Source organism: Eschrichtius robustus, chromosome X, assembly GCF_028021215.1.
Source record: "Eschrichtius robustus isolate mEscRob2 chromosome X, mEscRob2.pri, whole genome shotgun sequence".
NCBI classification, from domain to species: Eukaryota; Metazoa; Chordata; class Mammalia; order Artiodactyla; family Eschrichtiidae; genus Eschrichtius; species Eschrichtius robustus.
Window position 1 is genome coordinate 48,271,792 of NC_090845.1, and position 22,509 is coordinate 48,294,300.

General features: G+C 39.2%; 1 pseudogene; it reads right to left on the minus strand.

Moving 5' to 3' along the window:
• Positions 1-3,429: 3,429 nt before the first annotated feature.
• LOC137756309 (probable G-protein coupled receptor 160) lies at positions 3,430-4,484 on the minus strand (annotated as a pseudogene).
• Positions 4,485-22,509: the final 18,025 nt, after the last annotated feature.

The following is a 22,509-nucleotide window of genomic DNA, read 5'->3' on the forward strand; positions in this document are numbered from 1 at the left end:
ACTACCACCCCTAACCGCATTCTCATGAACATAAATTTAAGCAGAGACTTTCTATGTTCACTCATTTTCAATATATTATTTCTTATGAACAAACTGAACCTATAATAATAGCTATAGTGTTTTGGGTGAGTAACATGTGTCACCATCACTCATCTGCTGGGTACCAGGCTCCAGGCACTGGGTCAAGCAGGACCTGGAGACACAGCGATGATTCTTTCAGGGAAACAGTATTTGAATAGCTCATAGTCTAGTACGCAGACAGCCACAAATTAAATAGTTGAAAAATAAATGTGATGAGAGCTGTGGCAGGAGTGAGCTAGGGACTCTCAGAACACAGAGAAGAACCATGTAATCCAGGTGGTCTGGAACAGCTTCACAGAGGGAGTAATATAATATTACTACTCACATTTACAGATGAGATAACTGAGGATCAGAGAGGTTAATTCATTCACTCAGCATTATATACCCAGACAGTGATGGAGACGGTTATCCACCTAAGCCTGTTTAAACGCAAAGTACTATGAAAATGCACCATACATTACAAGAATCCTTCCCTCTTTTAAAAAAAATTTATTTATTTATTTATTTATGTTTGGCTGAATTGGGTCTTTGTTGCTGCGTGTGGGCCCTCTCTAGTTGCAGCGAGCGGGGCCACTCTTCATTGCGGTGCGCAGGCTTCTCATTGCGGTGGCTTCTCCTGTTGCTGAGCACGGGCTCTAGGCACCCAGGCTTCAGTAGTCATGGCACGCAGGCTCAGTAGTTATGTCTCGCGGGCTCTAGAGTGCAGGCTCAGTAGTTGTGGCCCGTTGTGGCACACGGGCTTTGTTGCTCTGCGGCATGTGGCGTATTCCCGGACCAGGGCTCAAACCCGTGTCCCCTGTATTGGCAGGCGGATTCTTAACCACTGCACCACCAGGGAAGTTCCCTTCCCTCTGATTATTATCCTCTTTTTCAATCCACATTCACCACCTCTACTTCAACTTGGTCCTGCTTTTCCTTTGATTCTTGCCTTCCTATTTTTTATTTTGAGATTTTATTGCAACAGTTGTAAATCCACATGCAGTTGGAAGAAGTAATACCGAGAAGATTTTGTAAAACTACAGTACAACGTCACAAATTGATATGGGTGCAGTCCACTGATCTTATTCAAATTTCCCAGTTGTACTCATTTGTGCGTGTGTCTGTGTGTGTACTTAGTGCTATACAATCTTATCACATGTGTAGGTTTGTGTATCCAACACCACAATAAAGATACTGAAGTGTTCCTTCATCACAAGGATTCCACCTATGATTCTTTGATAATGACACATATTTCCCCACCCTACCAACCTTAAACCCCTTAACCTGGCAGCTACAAATATGTTTTACGTTTCTAAAGTTTTGTCATTTCAAAAATGATGCAATAATGAAATCATACAGTGTGTAACCTTTGGGGTTGTCTTTATTTTTTTCCTTCAGCATAATTCCCCGAAGATTAATCCAAGTTGTTGAGTGTATCAAGAGTTTGTTCTTTTTTATTTCTGAGTAGTACACTGTGAAATAGATGTATCACAGTTTGTTTAACCATTCACCTGTTGAAGGACATCTGGGTTGTTTCTAGTTTGGGGCTATTACAAATAACACTGCTATGAACATTTGTAAAACAGATTTTTGTGTAAACATAAATTTTTATTTCTCTGGGGTAAATGCCTGAGAATAAAATTGCTAGGACCTCTGGAAATTGCATAATTAGTTTTGAAGAAACAGCCAACCTGTATTGCAGAGTGGCAGTATCATTTTACACTCCTATGGAAAATGTATGAGAATGAGCGATCCAGATTATCCACATCTTTACCAGTGTTTGGATTGTCACTAGTTTTTATTTTGGCCAGTCCAATAAGTGTGTAGGGCTATCTTTTTGTCATTTTCATTTGCTTTTCTCGTGGCTAACAGTGTGTAATATATTTTCATGTGTGTGTGGGGGGGTTTTTTTTTTGCCATTTTATATCCTCTACAGTGAAATAGCCATTCATATCTTTTGTCTATTATCTATTTGGTTTATTTTTTTAACTTTGTTTTTTAAAGAATTCTTTATATATTCTAAATACTAATCCTTCTTCAAATATGTGGCTTGCAAATATTTTCTCCCAGTCTGTAGCTTGTCTTTTCATCATATTCACATGAGTTTTCTCAGAGCAAAAGTTTTTAATTTTGATGAGGTTCAATTTATCATTTTTCCTTTTATGTATCATGCTTTTGGTGTCAAGCCTAAGAACTCTTTTCCTAGCCCTAGACCTCAAAGATTTTTCTATGTATTTGAAATATTTTTATTGTTTTATGTTTTACTTTTATATCCATAATCTATTTTGAATTAACTTTTATATATTGTGTGAAGTTTAGGTCCAGATTCCTTTCTTGAGCCTATGGACATCTGATTGCTCTAGAATCATTTATTGAAAAAGCTATTCTTCTTCCATTGGATTCCTTTTGTACCCTTCTCAAAATTCAATTCAGTGTATTTGTGTGGTTCTATTTCTGGACTCTCTATCTATTCCACTCACATATGTATCTATCCCTCAGCAAGTGTCACACTGTCTGGATTACTGTAGTTAAATAGTAAGTCTTAATATAACGCCTATTTTACTCTTAATCAAGATTATTTTAGCTGTCCTTGGGCCTCTGAATTTCCATATAAATTTTAGAATAGATTCATCTATATCTACAAAACATCCTTCCTGGGATTTCGATAGGAATCACATCAAACCTATAAGTCTGTTTGGAGAGCCTTGACTTCTTTTCTAGTAGAACCTTCCAATCCATGAACATGGTAGGTCTCTCTGTTTAGGTCTTCTTTAGTGTCATTTGTCAATATGTTATGATTGTCATCATGTGGATCCTGCATATGTTTTATCAAGTGTATAGGTAAGTGTTTCATTTTTTTGGAGTGATTTTAAATGGTAATGTGGGTTTAATTTTGGTTTTCACTAATCATTTTTAGTGTATAGAAATGCAATTATTTTTTAACCTTGATAAAAATGTTTATTTAAAGTCATATTTTAAAGATGGCAGTGAATCTCAGATTTACAGAACAGTTTGCAACCAGCAGTGTTTTGGGTAACAGAAATATCAACATGGCCAAAAGGTTAATTCTTTTCACTTTAGTGTTAATAACAAACTAATATTTGTAATATAAAGTGTTACTGAGCAGGTATAAACACTGGAATTATTTTGTTTTGCTTTTAAAATCACTATTTAATAAATAATATCATAGCCCCAAAAGGTACATTCTGAAAAGTTATGAAAATTAGGGGAGAGGAAGATTCAGTTCCATTTTTTCGCATGTCTCAGTCGTCATTCTTTCCTGTTTGTTAAAGTATGATTTTTATTGTAGTTGTAAGTTTTGATTCATTTTAACATGACAACATATTAACAAATTAATTTTTCCCAGCTTTACTGAAATATGAACGGCATATAATAAATTATTTTTGGTGTAGGCTTTTCAGTTTGCTCAAGATTATGAATTGTAAGTGGAATGAAGCAGCATTTCCAGTTGATAAGTGGATCTACAGGTAATGCGGTATCTCCCAAAGTAAGCTTGTGGCAATCAAACCAATAAACTGCAGCAATGAGAAAACTATTGAGAAAATACAGCCAGGGAATGTTCATCTCAGTGTAGGCTGGAATGTGTACTTTAAGTAAAAGGATGGTTACTTGAAGTAGTGCAAATGGCAACCGGGTACCAAGAAAATAGATACTAGCTTGGTCAGGAATACTTGTTTAGAGCTCACAGTGTAACTAGCAGAATGAAAGGGAAAATATAGGATAGTCTCATTCATATAGGAAGTTATCCTAATAGCCTGTACCAAGGTAATGACTTCTGACCAAGAGGTTATAAAAGCCACAGATAAAATCATCACCATGGAAAATGACAGACAGTAACTGAACACTGAAGTAGAAAGGACACTGAAAAGAATAAACATTCTGTGCCTTCAGGCTTTGGTAGATAGCTGCATCTCCCAAAAGATAAGCAAGGACTGAAATATAAATTCAAATTACTGTGAAGAAATAAAATCATTTTTGACGATTAAATGGAAGCTTGGCAGTTTTGGAGAGATTCAGGTAATAACTTGTACAAACTCTCAGGAAAACTGTATAATAGAAAAAGCCATAAGTAAAGGAAATAATTTGAGTAAATAGGCAGATGTGGTATTTAGTAAACCTAATGTCTAAAAGTACAAGACTCCATGAAGTATGATAGCATGGAAATGTTTACCAAAAATAAAAGACGAATGCTAGTGAGATGCAAAAAAAGAAAAGAAAACAAACAAACAAAAAAACCTGTAAAATTCTGTTATGTGTTTTTTTCTTCTCATTCCTAGCTGGAAGATATTTAATAATATGTTCCCAAGTATAATCAAGAATAACAAACAGCTGACATCTAGGGTCTGGTTGGTTTGATTGAAGTGGCAGTGAAAAGAGCAGTCCTCTAAAGAAAAAGTAGTCATGTTTTTTAAATTTCAAAAGGCCTGCTGAAATACATATGATAAAACACTGCTTTATTTTATTTTCCATCCTTTGCTTTCTCCAGTGGGTCTTTCTGATGATGTTTATGTTTTATTTCAGCTTTACTGCCTTCAACTATCTTACTTTTGATTCCTTGCATTTCATTTTGCTACACCACAATGCCCGGTGAATAAGTTCCGAGTCACTTGCACAAGTGTGGAGGAAGGCAGTGCATTTCCTCTTAGCTATACTTTTCCCAGCAGGCCAGCTCCACCTGGTTGCATCCCCCTGAATGTGGAGGAATGGCCCTGCAGCCACCTCTGGACACCACCCCAGACATAGCTTCTCTGGCTGGTGCTGGGCTTCCCAGGCGCTGGGGGCCTGACCAGATGTGCCATGAGGTCACTGCCCCAGCACCAGCAGCCCTGGACCCCAGGTGACTGCCCCAGGGAGGGGCAGGAACCCCTCACACCCTCTTGGCTCTGTCCTGCCCACCCCGTGCAGTGCCCTGGAGCAGAGGCAAAGGTGTGGGCCAGGGAGCAGGGCCACTAGGACCAGTTACAATCCTGTCCAAGTTCTGAGGGTTCTGAGGGCTCTTGACCAGGAAGTGCAGGCCTAGGCTCCAAGCCACAATTGACTTCTGAGTGCTGATTTTATATCCACAGACCTGATTTAACTCAATTTTTGTTTTTGCTTTTTGTTTTGGGGGTTTGTAGGTGCTTGGGAGTGTTTTTTTTGTTTAGGTTCTTTTTTGTAGTTTTCTTGCTATTTTCTATGTAGACAATGTCATCTGCAGATATGGGCAGTTTTATTTCTTCATTTCCCATCTATATGTTTTTCATTTCTTTTTCTTATCTAACTTATTTTAGGGGCTAGAACTTCCTTTTTTTGAATAAGAGTGGAGAGGTTGGTCATCCTTTCCTTGTTCCCAATCTTAGTGGTAACCATTCAGTCTCTCACTATTAAGTATGAAGTTAGCTGTAGGGTTTTTGTCAATGTTCTTTACCAAGCTTAGGTAACTCATCACTATCCCTAATGTTCTGAAAATTTGTTATCATGAATTGGTGTTGGATTTTGTCAATAATCTTCTCTCTTCCTGGATGTAATCATATTATTTTTGTTCTTTAGCCTTTGTGGACTACATTAATTGATTTTTTGAATGTTGAAACAACACTGCAAACCTGGAAAAACTCTCACTTGGTCATGATGTATAATTTTTTTATACAGTGTTAGATTTGGCTTGCTAATATTTTGTTAACAATTTTTGTGCTTATATTCATGAGAGATTTGATACATAATGGCTTTTTTGGTATTGTCTTTGTCTGGTTTTGGTGTCAGGTTAATATTGGCCTCATCAAGTGAGTTGGGAAGATTTTCCTCCTTTTAATTTTTGAAACAGGTTGTGTGGATTGGTGTGACTTATTTAACTGATTCATATAATTTTCTATTTAAATCATCTGGGCCTGGAAATTTTTTTTTTCACACACACACACTGTATTTTATTTTTACAAGAGATGAATAGACTGACACCAAGCATTGTACATGGATGACCACAACAAAAGCAACAATGATTGCAATTACCAAACATGAAACACACTCATACTATGTCATAATATTGACATTCAGTCCAGTAATCCTCCACTGTAACAGCTCCTTTACTTTGCAGTGAAAATTGATTTGTATATTCTTTGCCTCTGAGTCCTTGTGGGATTTTTTTTTAATTCAGACAGAAAGTCACAAAAATTATACTCATCCTCATCAGTTCACTCAGTCTCATGTAATTAATTTTTTTTTCATCTTGATCATTTGTTAGCACTTTTATGAGTTCATCAGTTTTTCATTAGAGTTCTGAAAATGCTTATTCATTCAATTCAGCAGTACAGTCAGTTACCAGAAACCTGTACTTGTCAGAGTCTTTTCCATGAATTTCTTGAAGAGGAAACCCTTTTATAGGAACATATTTGCAAAAGCATCAGACTACACCCAGAACTGTCTGTAAATGACAAAAGACTTAAAAATGACCACCGTTAAAGATTTGATGAAAGTTCATAATAATGCAGTTGACAAGAAAATTCGTTATTTCTGAGATATACATTTTAAAGTAATAACTAGGATTATGACTTATAACATTATACCAGAACATATAAGATTTTTAGAAATTTCATGTAATGTCTAAAACATTTATATTAACATATTTCCATACAAATAACCCAATGAAAGTTTAGTATTAGTTGTTTTGTTTGTTTTTTTATACTGCAGGTTCTTATTAGTCATCAATTTTATACACATCAGTGTATACATGTCAATCCCAATCGCCCAATTCAGCACACCACCATCCCCACCCCACCACAGTTTTCCCCCCTTTGTGACCATATGTCCATTCTCTACATCTGTGTCTCAACTTCTGCCCTGCAAACCAGCTCATCTGTACCATTTTTCTAGGTTCCACATACATGCGTTAATATACGATATTTGTTTTTCTCTTTCTGACTTACTTCACTCTGTATGACAGTCTCTAGATCCATCCACGTCTCAACAAATGACTCAATTTTGTTCCTTTTTATGGCTGAGTAATATTCCATTGTATATATTTACCACAACTTCTTTATCCATTCGTCTGTTGATGGGCATTTAGGTTGCTTCCATGACCTGGCTATTGTAAATAGTGCTGCAATGAACATTCGGGTGCATGTGTCTTTTTGAATTACGGTTTTCTCTGGGTATATGCCCAGTAGTGGGATTGCTGGGTCATATGGTAATTCTATTTTTAGTTTTTTAAGGAACCTCCATATTGTTCTCCATAGTGGCTGTATCAATTTACATTCCCACCAACAGTGCAAGAGGGTTCCCTTTTCTCCACACCCTCTCCAGCATTTGTTGTTTGTAGATTTTCTGATGATGCCCATTCTAACTGGTGTGAGGTGATATCTCATTGTAGTTTTGATTTGCATTTCTCTAATAATTAGTGATGTTGAGCACCTTTTCATGTGCTTCATGGCCGTCTGTATGTCTTCTTTGGAGAAATGTCTATTTAGGTCTTCTGCCCATTTTTGGATTGGGGTGTTTGTTTCTTTAATATTGAGCTGAATGAGCTGTTTATATATTTTGGAGATTAATCCTTTGTCCGTTGATTCGTTTGCAAATATTTTCTCCCATTCTGAGGGTTGTCTTTTTGTCTTGTTTATGATTTCCTTTGCTGTGCAAAAGCTTTGAAGTTTCATTAGGTCCCATTTGTTTATTTTTGTTTTTATTTCCATTACTCTAGGAGGTGGATCAAAAATGATCTTGCGGGCTTCCCTGGTGGCGCAGTGGTTAAGAATCCTCCTGCCAATGCAGAGGACACGGGTTCGAGCCCTGGCCCAGGAAGATCCCACATGCCGTAGAGCAACTAAGCCCGTGCACCACAACTACTGAGCCTGCGCTCTACAGCCCGTGAGCCGTAACTACTGAAGCCTGCGTGCCGAGAGCCCGTGCTCCACAACAAGAGAAGCCAGCACAATGAGAAGCCCGCTCACCGCAATTAGAGAAAGCCTGTGCGTAGCAACGAACACCCAATGCAGCCAAAAATAAATAAATTTAAAAAAATATTGAATAGTTTAAAAAAAAAAAAACGATCTTGCTGTGATTTATGTCAAAGAGTGTTCTTCCTATGTTTTCCTCTAAGAGTTTTATAGTGTCCAGTCTTACATTTAGGTCTCTAAACCAATTTGAGTTTATTTTTGTGTATGGTGTTAGGGAGTATTCTAATTTCATTCTTTTACATGTAGCTGTCCAGTTTTCCCAGCACCACTTATTGAAGAGACTGTCTTTTCTCCATTGTATATCTTTGCCTCCTTTGTCATAGATTAGTTGGTCATAGGTGCGTGGGTTTATCTCTGGGCTTTCTATCCTGTTCCATTGATCTATATTTCTGTTTTTGTGCCAGTACCATATTGTCTTGATTACTGTAGCTTTGTAGTATAGTCTGAAGTCAGGGAATCTGATTCCTCCAGCTCCGTTTCTTTCCCTCAAGACTGCTTTGGCTATTCGGGGTCTTCTGTGTCTCCATACAAACTTTAAGATGATTTGTTCTAGCTCCGTAAAAAATGCCATTGGTAATTTCATAGGGATTGCATTGAATCTGTAGATTGCTTTGGGTAGTATACTCATTTTCACAATGTTGATTCTTCCAATCCAAGAACATGGTATATCTCTCCATCTGTTGGTATCATCTTTAATTTCTTTCATCAGTGTCTTATAGTTTTCTGCATACAGGTCTTTTGTCTCCCTAGGTAGGTTTATTCCTAGGTATTTTATTCTTTTTGCTGCAATGGTAAATGGGAGTGTTTCCTTAATTTCTCTTTCAGATTTTTCATCATTAGTGTATAGGAATGCAAGAGATTTCTGTGCATTAATTTTGTATCCTGCAACTTTACCATATTCATTAATTAGCTCTAGCAGTTTTCTGGTGGCAGTTTTAGGATTCTCTATGTATAGTATCATGTCATCCGCAAACAGTGACAGTTTTACTTCTTCTTTTCCAATTTGTATTCCTTTTGTTTCTTTTTCTTCTCTGATTGCCGTGGCTAGGACTTCCAGAACTATGTTGAATAATAGTGGTGAGAGCAGACATCCTTGTCTCATTCCTGATCTTAGAGGAAATGCTTTCAGTTTTTCACCATTGAGAATGATGTTGGCTGTGGGTTTGTCATATATGGCCTTTATTATGTTGAGGTAGGTTCCCTCTATGCCCACTTTCTGGAGAGTTTTTATCAGAAATGGGTGCTGAATTTTGTCAAAAGCTTTTTCTGCATCTATTGAGATGATCATATGGTTTTTCTTCTTCAATTTGTTAATATGGTGTATCACATTGATTGATTTGCGTATATTGAAGAATCCTTGCATCCCTGGGATAAATCCCACTTGATCGTGGTGTATGATCCTTTTTATGTGTTGTTGGATTCTGTTTGCTAGTATTTTGTTGAGGATTTTTGCATCTATATTCATCAGTGATATTGGTCTGTAATTTTCTTTTTTTGTAGTGTCTTTGTCTGGTTTTGGTATCAGGGTGATGGTGGCCTCATAGAATGAGTTTGGGAGTGTTCCTTCCTCTGCAATTTTTTGGAAGAGTTTGAGAAGGATAGGTGTTAGCTCTTCTCTAAATGTTTGATAGAATTCACCTGTGAAGCCATCTGGTCCTGGACTTTTGTTTGTTGGAAGATTTTTAATCACAGTTTCAATTTCATTACTTGTGATTGGTCTGTTCATATTTTCTGCTTCTTCCTGGTTCAGTCTTGGAAGGTTATACCTTTCTGAGAATTTGTCCATTTCTTCCAGGTTGTCCATTTTATTGGCATAAAGTTGCTTGTAGTAGTCTCTTAGGATGCTTTGTATTTCTGTGGTGTCTGTTGTAACTTCTCCTTTTTCATTTCTGATTTTATTGAGTTGACTCCTCTCCCTCTTTTTCTTGATGAGTCTGGCTAATGGCTTATCAATTTTGTTTATCTTCTCAAAGAACCAGCTTTTAGTTTTATTGATCTTTGCTATTGTTTTCTTTGTTTCTATTTCATTTATTTCTGCTCTGATCTTTATGATTTCTTTCCTTCTACTAACTTTGGGTTTTGTTTGTTCTTTCTCTAGTTTCTTTAGGTGTAAGGTTAGATTGTTTACTTGAGATTTTTCTTGTTTCTTTAGGTAGGCTTGTATAGCTATAAACTTCCCTCTTAGAATTGCTTTTGCTACATCCCATAGGTTTTGGGCCGTCGTGTTTTCATTGTCATTTGTCTCTAGGTATTTTTTGATTTCCTCTTTGATTTCTTCAGTGATCTCTTGGTTATTTAGTAACGTATTGTTTAGCCTCCATGTGTTTGTCTTTTTTACGTTTTTTTCCCTGTAATTCATTTCTAATCTCATAGCATTGTGGTCAGAAAAGATGCTTCATATGATTTCAATTTTCTTAAATTTACTGAGGCTTGACTTGTGACCCAAGATGTGATCTATCCTGGAGAATGTTCCATGTGCACTTGAGAAGAACGTGTAATTTGCAGTTTTTGAATGGAATGTCCTATAAATATCAATTAAATCTATCTGGTCTATTGTGTCATTTAAAGCTTCTGTTTCCTTATTTATTTTCATTTTGGATGATCTGTCCATTGGTGTAAGTGAGGTGTTAAAGTCCCCCACTATGATTGTGTTACTGTCAATTTCCTCTTTTATAGCTGTTAGCAGTTGCCTTATGTATTGAGATACTCCTATGTTTGTGTATATATATTTATAATTGTTATATCTTCTTCTTGGATTGATCCCTTGATCATTATGTAGTGTCCTTCCTTGTCTCTTGTAACATTCTTTATTTTAAAGTGTATTTTATCTGATATGAGTATAGCTACTCCAGCTTTCTTTTGATTTCCATTTGCATGGAATATCTTTTTCCATCCCCTCACTTTCAGTCTGTATGTGTCCCTAGGTCTAAAGTGGGTCTCTTGTAGACAGCATATATATGGGTCTTGTTTTTGTAGCCATTCAGCAAGCCTGTGTCTTTTGGTTGGAGCATTTAATCCATTCACGTTTAAGGTAATTATTGATATGTATGTTCCTATGACCATTTTCTTAATTGTTTTGGGTTTGTTTTTGTAGATCCGTTTCTTCTCTTGTGTTTCCCACTTAGAGAAGTTCCTTTACCATTTGTTGTAGAGCTGGTTTGGTGGTGCTGAATTCTCTTAGCTTTTGCTTGTCTGTAAAGTTTTTGATTTCTCCATCAAATCTGAATTACATCCTTGCCGGGTAGATTAATCTTGGTTGTAGGTTCTTCCCTTTCATCACTTTAAATATATCATGCCACTCCCTTCTGGCTTGTAGAGTTTCTGCTGAGAAATCAGCTGTTAACCTTATGGGCATTCCCTTGTATGTTATTTGTCGTTTTTCCCTTGCTGCTTTCAATAATTTTTCTTTGTCTTTAATTTTTGCCACTTTGAATACTATGTGTCTCGGCGTGTTTCTCCTTGGATTTATCCTGTATGGGACTCTCTGTGCTTCCTGGACTTGATTAACTATTTCCTTTCCCATATTAGGGAAGTTTTCAACTATAATCTCTTCAAATATTGTCTCAGTCCCTTTCTTTTTCTCTTCTTCTTCTGGGACCCCTATAATTCGAATGTTGGTGACTTTAATGTTGTCCCAGAGGTCTCTGAGACTGTCCTCAATTCTCTTCATTCTTTTTCTTTTTTTCTGCTCTGCAGTAGCTATTTCCACTATTTTATCTTCCAGGTCACTTATCCGTTCTTCTGCCTCAGTTATTCTGCTGTTGATCCGTTCTAGAGAATTTTTAATTTCATTTATCATGTTGTTCATCTCTGTTTGTTTGCTCTTTAGTTCTTTTAGGTCCTTTGTTAAACGTTTCTTGTATTTTCTCCATTCTATTTCCAAGATTTTGGATCATCTTTACTATCATTATTCTGAATTCATTTTCAGGTAGACTGCCTATTTCCTCTTCATTTGTTAGGTTTGGTGGGTTTTTGCCTTGCTCCTTCATCTGCTGTGTGTTTCTATGTCTTCTCATTTTGCTTAACTTACTGTGTTTGGGGTCTCCTTTTCGCAGGCTGCAAGTTTGTAGTTTCCGTTGTTTTTGGTGTCTGTCCCCAGTGGCTAAGATTGGTTCAGTGGGTTGTGTAGGCTTCCTGCTGGAGGGAACCAGTGCCTGTGTTCTGGTAGATGAGGCTGGATCTTGTGTTTCTGGTGGGCAGGTCCACGTCTGGTGGTGTGTTTTGGGGTGTCTATGGCCTTATTATGATTTTAGGCAGACTGTGTGCTAATGGATGGGGTTGTGTTCCTGTCTTGCTAGTTGTTTGGCATAGGGTGTCCTGCACTGTAGCTTGCTGGTCATTGAGTGGAGCTGGGTCTTGGCGTTGAGATGGAGATCTCTGGGAGATTTTCGCCATTTGATATTACCTGGAGCTGGGAGGTTTCTTGTGGACCAGTGTCCTGAACTTGGCTCTCCCACCTCAATGGCACAGCCCTGACACCTGGCTGGAGCACCGACAGCCTGTCCTCCACATGGCTCAGAATAAAAGGAAGAAAAAAAAAGAAAGAAAGAAAGAAGAAGGTAAAATAAAATAAAGTAAAATAAAATAAAGTTACTAAAATAAAAAATAATTATTAAGAAAGAAAAATTTTTAAGTAATAAAAGAAAAAAACGGACAGACAGAACCCTAGGACAAATGGTAAAAGCAAAGCTATACAGACAAAATCACACACAGAAGCATACACACTCGCAAAAAGAGAAAAAGGGGGAAAATATATATCTATATATCATTGCTCCCAAAGTCCACCACCTCAATTTGGGATGATTCGTTGTCAATTCAGGTATTCCACAGATGCAGTGTACATCAAGTTGATTGTGGAGATTTAATCCACTGCTCCTGAGGCTGCTGGGAGAGATTTCCCTTTCTCTTCTTTGTTCGCACAGCTCCTGGGATTCAGCTTTGCATTTGGCCGTGCCTCTGCATGTAGGTCGCCTGAGGGCATCTGTTCTTCGTTCAGACAGGATAGGGTTAAAGGAGCAGCTGCTTTGGGGGCTCTGGCTCACTCAGGCCGTGGGGAGGGAGGGGTACGGAGTGCGGGGCGAGCCTCCGGCGGCAGAGGCCAGCGTGACGTTGCAGCAGCCTGAGGTACGCCCTGTGTTCTCCTAGGGAAGTTGTCCCTGGATCACGGGACCCTGGCAATGGTGGGCTCCACAGGCTCCAGGGAGGGGAGGTGTGGATAGTGACCTGTGCTTGCACACAGGCTTCTTGGTGGCTGTAGCAACAGCCTTAGCGTCCCATGCCCATCTCTGGGGTCCTCACTGACAGCCGCGGCTCGCGCCCGTCCCTGGAGCTCCTTTAAGCGGCGCTCTTAATCCCCTCTCCTCGCGCACCAGGAAACAAAGAGGCAAGAAAAAGTCTCTTGTCTCTTCGGCAGCTCCAGACTTTTTCCTGGACTCCCTCCCCGCTAGCTGTGGTGCACTAGCCCCCTTCAGGCTGTGTTCATGCAGCCAACCCCAGTTCTCTCCCTGGGATCTGACCTCCGAAGCCCGATCCTCAGCTCCCAGCCCCCACCCGTCCCAGCAGGTGAGCAGAGAAGCCTCTTGGGCTGGTGAGTGCTGGTCGGCACTGATCCTCTGTGCGGGAATCTCTCCACTTTGCCCTCCGCACCCCTCTTGCTGCGCTCTCCTCCGTGGCTCCGAAGCTTCGCTCCTCCACCACCCATAGTCTCCACCCGTGAAGGGGCTTCCTAGTGTGTGGAAACCTTTCCTCCTTCACAGTTCCCTCCCACTGGTGCAGGTCCCGTCCCTATTCTTTGTCTCTGTTTTTTCTTTTTTCTTTTGCCCTACCCAGGTACGTGGGGAGTTTCTTGCCTTTTGGGAGGTATGAGGTCTTCTGCCACCGTTCAGTAGGTGTTCTGTAGGAGTTGTTCCACATGTAGATGTATTTCTGACGTATTTGTAGGGAGGAAGGTGATCTCCATGTCTTACTCTTCAGCCATCTTGAAGCTCCTCCCTGCACCAGGTCTTAGTTGCGGCAGGCGGGCTCCTTTAGTTGCAGTTCACAGGCTCCTTAGTTGCAGCACGTGGCACCTCAGTTGCGGTTTGCCAGCTCCTTACTTGTGGCTCCAGGGCTCCTTAGTTGCAGCTTGCTGGCTCCTTAGTTGTGGCACGTTGGCTCCTTATTTGCGGCATGCATGTGGGGTCTAGTTCCCTGGCCAGGGATCAAACCCAGACCCTCTGCATTGGGAGCGTGGAATCTTAACCACTGCACCACCAGGGAAGTCCCTGTAATTATTAATTATTGGTTTGGTGAGGGATTTTCAATAGAAACCTGGACATTTTGGGTATTATGGTATGAGATTCCGTATTTTATTTAAATCTTGAACTTCAGTAGTTTGCTGCCTCATTACTGACAGCTTGGTGTCGATGTTTAGGTTTTCCATTTGGCTTTGAGGAGGTGGGCATGGACTAAATGGTTTTCCCTTTGTCGTGTGTGTGTGTGTGTGTGTGTGTGTGCGTGCGTGCGCGTGGTGTTTGGCTGGAATACGGCTGCTTATTGTCAAAAAGTTTTCTGTCAAGCGGTGTGATGAATTGGGCTATTGGGATTGACATGTATACACTGATGTGTATAAAATTGATGACTAATTAGAACCTGCTGTATAAAAAAATAAATAAAATAAAATTCAAATATTAAAAAAAAACAAAAAACAAACAAACAAAAAAAAAGTTTTCTGTCTTACTAAGCTGACTTTTTCCTTCTCCTTTGTCTTCCCCAGTGCCCAGAACAGGATATATAAGCCAAAAAGAAAACCTAAGGAACCCACCACCATGTTGATCATTGGCTTCTGAGAACCCTAATCAGCTTGCTACTTTCTTCTCTTAAACTTTCAGAATCCTCAGGTATATTTTATATGTAACTTCCAGCATTTTTAGTTGTATTTAGTGAGAGGAATAGGGAAATATACATTGACTTCCAGAAGTGGAAGTCTTTGTCCTGAAAATTTTTTAAAACTTTCTGAAGTTTTTAAGTTTTTCAAAATGGGTGGGAGGGGGCAGATACTAACTAGGAGGAGGTGAATCAAACTTTGTGGCAGCAATTCTATTTTCCTGGATAGTCAAATCAACACATCAGCTAGCAGTATGGTTTCTTAAAGAAAATGTTCTCTTACATCTTCTCATACCTAGAAAAGCACTAAAATCATTAATGGAGACATCTGCTCCTCATGACTAGCAGCAACCTTCTACTGAGATGTGTGCTTGACTGCACGTATCCCCTTCATCAGATCATATATATACTGACCTCCCTCCGCACCTGTTTGGAGCAGTTCCTTAGAGAAATCTGTGAGGGTGTCTCCCGGCCTACAGTCCTCAGTAAGTCCCCAAATTCAAATTGAATTCACAGTTCTCACATTGTGCTTTTTCTTTTCAGCCAATAGCCATTTCCAAAGGAAAAATTATGCTCAAACAACAGATGGCTAAGAAAATTAGAGTGATTCACAAAATAACAGGGAAATGTAGAGTGGAGAATCAAAGAGCTTGTTCCAGCAGGATGGAAATCTTTAAAAGGTTATTAAGAAAAGGGATGAATAAATTGGACATTGACGAGGTTAAAGTAAAGGTCTTAATGTGACACTACCAGTGGTTGACATTGATGAGGTTAAAGTAAAGGTCTTAATGTGACACTACCAGTGGTTGATTGGACAGATGGGAACCCCTGATGGTCCCCCAACACTGAAGGGCCCTAAACAAATATGCTTTATTTACCCTACTTTGTAGGAATTTTAAAAGCTGGAAGGCAAGTATGATAATGAGAAACCTGACCTCAAATCAGCTCAGACAGGGCTTCCCTGGTGGTGCAGTGGTTAAGAATCCGCCTACCAATGCAGGGGACACAGGTTCAAGCCCTGGTCCGGGAAGATCCCACACTCAGTGGAGCAACTGAGCCCGTGCACCACAACTACTGAGCCTGTGCGCCTAGAGCCCGCCTGTGCTCTGCAACAAGGGAAGCCACCACAATGAGAAGCCCGCGCACCACAACAAAGAGTAACCCCCACTCGCCGCAACTAGAGAAAGCCCGCGCGCAGCAACAAAGACCCAACACAGCCAAAAATAAAATTAATTAATTAATTAATTTAAAAAATATCAGCTCAGACAGTGGTCCCACAAATTAATCATGATTAGGATTAGTGAAAGAGTCAGGGACCGAAGACCCTATGTGCATGTGTGGGTAAAATGGATAAGTGGCTAAGATAGGACCCCAGTGTTCTGTGATTCCAAACTCATTGCAGTTAGATTGAGAGGATGTGTGGATGCAATGGTCGATGGGATTAAGGTGGCAGTTTGGATGAAAATTGGAATGCTTGAATAGACTTTATGTGAAGTCATGTCTTCTTTACCTGAATGTATTATTGGAATGGAAATTATGTCTGAAAGGGGAACACTTTCACTACCTAATATTGTAAAACAGAAGGCATGTTAAACTTATCCTTCAGCCAGTGTTAATTGGACATGCTAATTAGGAATCTATAGAATCATCCACATTTGTACAGTTTAACTTGAAACATTATACTGTTTCAAGTACAATACAATTTTATACAATACCTGGTGGACAAAAAGAGATTACCACTTTAATTAATGGCATGTTAGAAGCTGGAGAGCTGTACTGACAAATTCTCTGTAGTTTAGCCCCATGTGGACCACAGACTGGAGTTTATGGCAAAAGCCTGTGAGAGCCACACAGAGGCGACCACTGGTTTTTTAGACCAGAAAATTTCCAGATGCGGTGGTAAGATATAAGCAACTTGTGAAACAATTACTAGCTTGCTATTGGACATTAATAGAAACTGCCCTTATGACTGACTGAAGGACATAAATAATCTTGAAACCTGAAATACCCATAATGTCTTGGGTGATGTTGGAGAAACACTCCAATAAGGAAGGCAGAGTGCAGAAGAGATCCATAATAAAATGGAAATGGTTTATACAGGAGCATGCTACCAGAGGAATGCAAGGAGGTACCCATCATATTCAAAAGCAGGTAACTTTTTTTCCTGAGAGCTGACTTTGGAACAACCTGAGGAGCTACCATATCCTATTTCACCTGGGCAATACCCTATGAACAGTTTTCTATTAACCAACAAAGAGCTGCTTGGTTTATGGATGGCAGTTCCAAAGTGGACAGACAGAATCCTATTTAGAAGCTTGCTGCATTACAACCGATTGAAGCAGATAAACAAGTCAGCTCAGTGGGTTGAATTACATGCTGTTTTCCCCCATGCTTGGGTTTTACCAACTCATGAGTGGTAGCTAATGGCTTGGTTACATGGTCAGGCAGATGGACAATGAAAAACCGGACTATTGGGGAGGCCCAACTTGGAGGCAGCTGGCAGGTTCCCAGGCGGGAGTTGTGAGGCGTGGCCAGGTGGAGGAGGCGCCTGGCAGGGCATGGGGCTCCCCGGCGGGTGGGAGGGACCGAGCGAGGGGCACCAGCTGAAAAAAAAAGGAATAAATGAAAAAGAAAACTGGACTATTAAAGGCACACCCATGTGAGGCACAGCAGTATGGAAATAACTATAGGAATTTAAGGGGTGAATTAAAGTATCAATAGTATAATGGCTTTTCTGAGTTCTGTGAGTCCGTATAGAGAATTACTGAACCTGAGGATCATCTTAGGGACCCACAGACTGCAGTATGATTTGCCAGTGAAACCAATTGGGTCTGGAGATTTTTTTTTTTTTTTGACAGTTTTTCAACTTCGAGTTCAACTTTTTAATTGATGAAGATCTATTCAGGTTATGTATTTATTCTTGGGTGACCTTCACTAATTGGGGTCTTTCAAGGAATTGTTCCATTTCATCTAAGTTGCCAAATGTATATTTGTAGAGTTATTCCTAGTAATCTCTTCTTGTCCTTTTAATTTCTGTGGGATCTGTACTCTTTCGTTCCTGATATTGATAATTTAGGTTTGCTGGCTTGCTTGCTTGCTTTTTTTCTTTCTTTTTTTTTTCTTGCTTTCTTTCCCCTTTCTCCTTTTTTGTCAGTCTGACTAGAAGTCTATAAATTTTATTGATTTTATTGATTTTTTTCAAAGAACCAACTTTTGGCTTCATTGATTTTCTCTATTTTCCCGTTATTCTTTTATAAGAATAAAAGACAAACTTTTTTTAATGTCTTTATTGGAATATAATTGCTTTACAATGTTGTATTAGTTTCTGCTGTATAACAAAGTGAATCAGTTATATTATAATACAGACATTTAATGCTATAAATTTATCTCTAAGCATTGATTTATCTGATTCCTGCCAATTTTTATATGCATAATTTTCATTTTCATTTGGTTCAAAATATTTTATAATTTCTCTTGAGACTTGCTCTTTGATCCACGAAATATTTAGAAGTGTACTGTATAATTTCAAAGTGTTTGGAAGATTTCTCTTAATTTCTTAACTTTCTCTTATTGATCTCTGGTTGAATTACTTTAAGGTCAGAGAACATTCTTTGTATAATTTCAATTATCTTACATTTGGTAAGATTTGTTTTATGATCCAGAATATGGTCTATCTTGTTGAAACTCCCATAAGCACTTGAATAGAATGTGTATTCTGCTGTATTATGTGGAAGATTCCATACATGTCAACTTGATTCAGTTGGTAGGTGATGAAATAAAAATTCATATTCTAAGGCAAGTCAAGGAAAATTTAGACATAAAAACTTTTCTCTGACCTTTGGCCTCCTCTCTCCCCTCTACTATGTGTTGTGTATCTCCATTATGCATCAACCAGACCTCCCCATTGGCAGAAATACCTGCTCAACCATATAGAGCAACATTCTCCTAGCAACACAAGATAACTCCTTAGGAGATAACCTTCTTTTTTTTTTTAATTAATTAATTTATTTATTTATGGCTGTGTTGTGTCTTCGTTTCTGTGCGAGGGCTTTCTCTAGTTGTGGCAAGCGGGGGCCACTCTTCATCGCGGTGCGCGGGCCTCTCACTATCACGGCCTCTCTTGTTGCGGAGCACAGGCTCCAGACGCGCAGACTCAGTAATTGTGGCTCATGGGCCCAGTTGCTCCACGGCATGTGGGATCTTCCCAGACCAGGGCTCGAACCCGTGTCCCCTGCATTGGCAGGCGGACTCCCAACCACTGCGCCACCAGGGAAGCCCAACCTTCTTTCTTAATCTTGTAAGGGGACATGATTACCCATGACTCACTCGTTTTGTATGCTTAGATCTGGATTGGGTAAACTGTCAATAATATGCCATTTAATATACAACTTTCTGTCTCAAAAAACTTACATAACTGTGCTTTGACCTTTAATGGGCGGAACAGTTCTCATAGCTTTCTGAGACGCTGTTCCCGGGTTATAATCCTCAATTTGGCTTGAACAAAATTTTTCATTTCTTTCTTAGATCAACTGATTATAATTTTTTTCATTGACAAAGGTGTGGTTCAGTTCTTCTATATCCTTAATGCTTTTCATTACACTAGTTCTAGATATTACTGAGAAAGTGTTAAAGTCTCCAACTTAATTGTAGATTTCTTCGTTAATCCTTTCAGCTATGTCTGATTTTGCTTATGTATTTTTTTAACATCTTTATTGGAGTATAATTGCTTTACAACGATGTGTTAGTTTCTGCTGTATAACAAAGTGAATCAGCTATACATATACATATATCCCCATATCTCCTCCCTCTTGCATCTCCCTCTCACCCTCCCTATCCCACCCCTCTAGGTGGTCACAAAGTACCAAGCTGATCTCCCTGTGCTATGTAGCTGCTTCTCACTATCTATCTATTTTATATATGGTAGTGTATATATGTCCATACCACTCTCTCACTTTGTCCCAGCTTACCCTTCCCCTTCCCTATGTCCTCAAGTCCATTCTCTACATCTGGGTCTTTATTCCTGTCCTGCCCCTAGGTTCTTCAGAACCATTTTTTTTTTAGATTCCATATATTTGGGTGCTGTGCAAGATAGAGTTAACATACCAGGTCTGAGGCTTCTATCCTTAGAAAGGCCTGATTACAAATTGGGCCCTTGTCTGAGATCTGGTAACTTGTACTTATAGAAGATCCCCACCATTCTTTAACTAATAAAAGTGGTTTACTAAGCCTAAATTGTTTGTGCAAACAATTTATTTTATGCTAAATAGCTGCATTTCTTCTGGGAGTCGGGATCTTGGTACATCGTGCTAGGCAGAGAGTGCCTACTTGACCAGCTCCCAATAAAAACCATGGGCACTGAGTCTCTAATGAGCTTCCCTGTGTCAACTGAAAAAAAATGCACAATGTGAGAGTTGTGAGTTAAGTTTTATTCAGGGACTTTCTGAGGACTGTAGCCCAGGAGACAGCCTCTCAGATAGCTCTGAGGAACTGCTCCAAAGAGGTAAGGGAGGAGCCTGGATATATGTGAATTTTTTTGCTAGGAAACACATGTAGTCAAACATTTAAAGACTACCGCTACTCAAAAAGAACAGACATCTTAGTTAATGATTTTTTTTAATTTTTTAAATTAATAAACTTTATTTTTTAGAGCAAGTTTAGGTTCACAGGAAAATTGAACAGAAAGTACAGAGAGTTCCCCTAAACCCCCTGTCGCCGCGCATGCACAGCACCTCCCCCATTAGCAACACCCTGCCCCAGAGGGGCACATTTGTGAATTGATGAATCTACCTTGATATATCATTATTACCCAAAGTCCACAGTTTACATTAGGGTTCACCTTTGGTATTGTACATTCTATGGGGTTTGACAAACATATAATGACATGTATCCACCATTGTAGTATCATGTGGAATAGTTTAGCTGCCCTAAAAGTCCTCTGGCTCCAACTATTCATCCCTCCCTTCCACCTAGCCTCTGGCAAACACTGATCTTGTTACTGTCTCGACAGCTTGCCTTTTCCAGAATGTCATATAGTTGGAATTATACAGTATGTAGCCTTTTCAGATTGGCTTCTTTCACTTTGTACTATGCATTTAAGGATGAAAGCCATGTCTTTTCATGGCTTGATAGTTCATTCCTTTTTAGCACTAAATAATATTTCATTATATATACCACAGTTTATTTATCCATTCACCTTAGTTAATGATTTTAATGCTTTTCTATGTATAGGAAGATGCAAAAATCTGGGATCATTGAAATCTTCCTTAGATATGCATCTTAACTATCTAGGGCCAGTATATCCAAAGCACAGAATCCTTCCTGTTTTTCTCCATCCTGAATTCCCCTCAGAGCACACTGTTGGTGGGCAACTGCAGTGGCTCATGACTTGATCCTTGTAGAACTGGAATGGTTGGCAACATTATTTTGTTTACACCTAGTAGACAACACTTCACAGTGTGTTGCCACAATTCTTTGCTAGGGTAATGTATTGTGTGACTCCCCTGGGTAGCTTGAGCTGATTTCGTCCAGACTTTGCTTCATACACTTTCCCTTTGGTGATTTTTATTTTTCACTGTAATAAATCTTAGCCATGAATACAACTACATGCTGAGTCCTGAGTCCTCCTAATGAATCATCAAAATTGGAGGTGGAGGGGGCATGGTCTTGGGGATTCCTGACACAGTAGTGGCAATGGTTACAGTGTGACAATGGTAGCAATGGTAGGATTATTTGCTAGAATGACCTTGACTCACTAAAACATGGCAAAAGCCTTGTTTGAGTAATAGAAGCATGAAGAGGTAGTGTTGATGAACCTTTTGTGCCTGGGTGACTATGGTTTTACCCATGATATAAAACAGCAGCTGAGCTGTTATCTGTTATGAAAAGTAAATATTGCATATAGTATTTTAAAATAATAGGTCCAACTCCAGGAAAGTTGGCTCACTAGGTCCCTTGACTGCTTTTGCCATGCTGGATGATGGGAGGGAGGGGTGGAGACAGGGGAGCACACAACCTGGTCAAGACTTTGATTTTTGTTCTCTCCTCCAAGCAGGAGGAGAAATGGCCTACGTATTCCCAAAGATGAGCTTTGGGTGGGCAGAAAATGTTAAAAGTTTTCATTGTTCTTCCCTCTAAGTGGAAGGGAAAACTAAATCAGTTCCCTGGACTGGAGCACAGCTTCCAAACCAGTGGAAAAAACCTTCAGCTTGGCTGCTGCACTGCTGCAGCACCCCAGCATTTCAGCCAGGATCACGCTTGGCCACTGCAATGTTAACCCTGTAAATGCTAAATCTACTGCTAGATATTTGAATAAAATCGCAATGAGACCAAAAAAATGGAATTTTAAAAATGGCTTTGTGTCTTGTGGCTATTACATGTGGATATATGATTAAATTCATTTAAAATGTTAGAGGCTTGTAATTTCATAATTTCCCACCAGAGAAAACTGGAAAAAAAACATGTTAATGGGTTACAATATCCTTACTTTTTGCCTCTGATGAGTGAATTGAAATTCAAACTCTTTGAACATTAAAAAAGAAAACAAGCCATCATAACTGATTTTTTTTTTGTTGTTCTTATTATGGCCTCTGGGGAAAAAGAGAAGGAAATGTCCAGTTGAAGACACACTTTGGGGGGGTTTTTT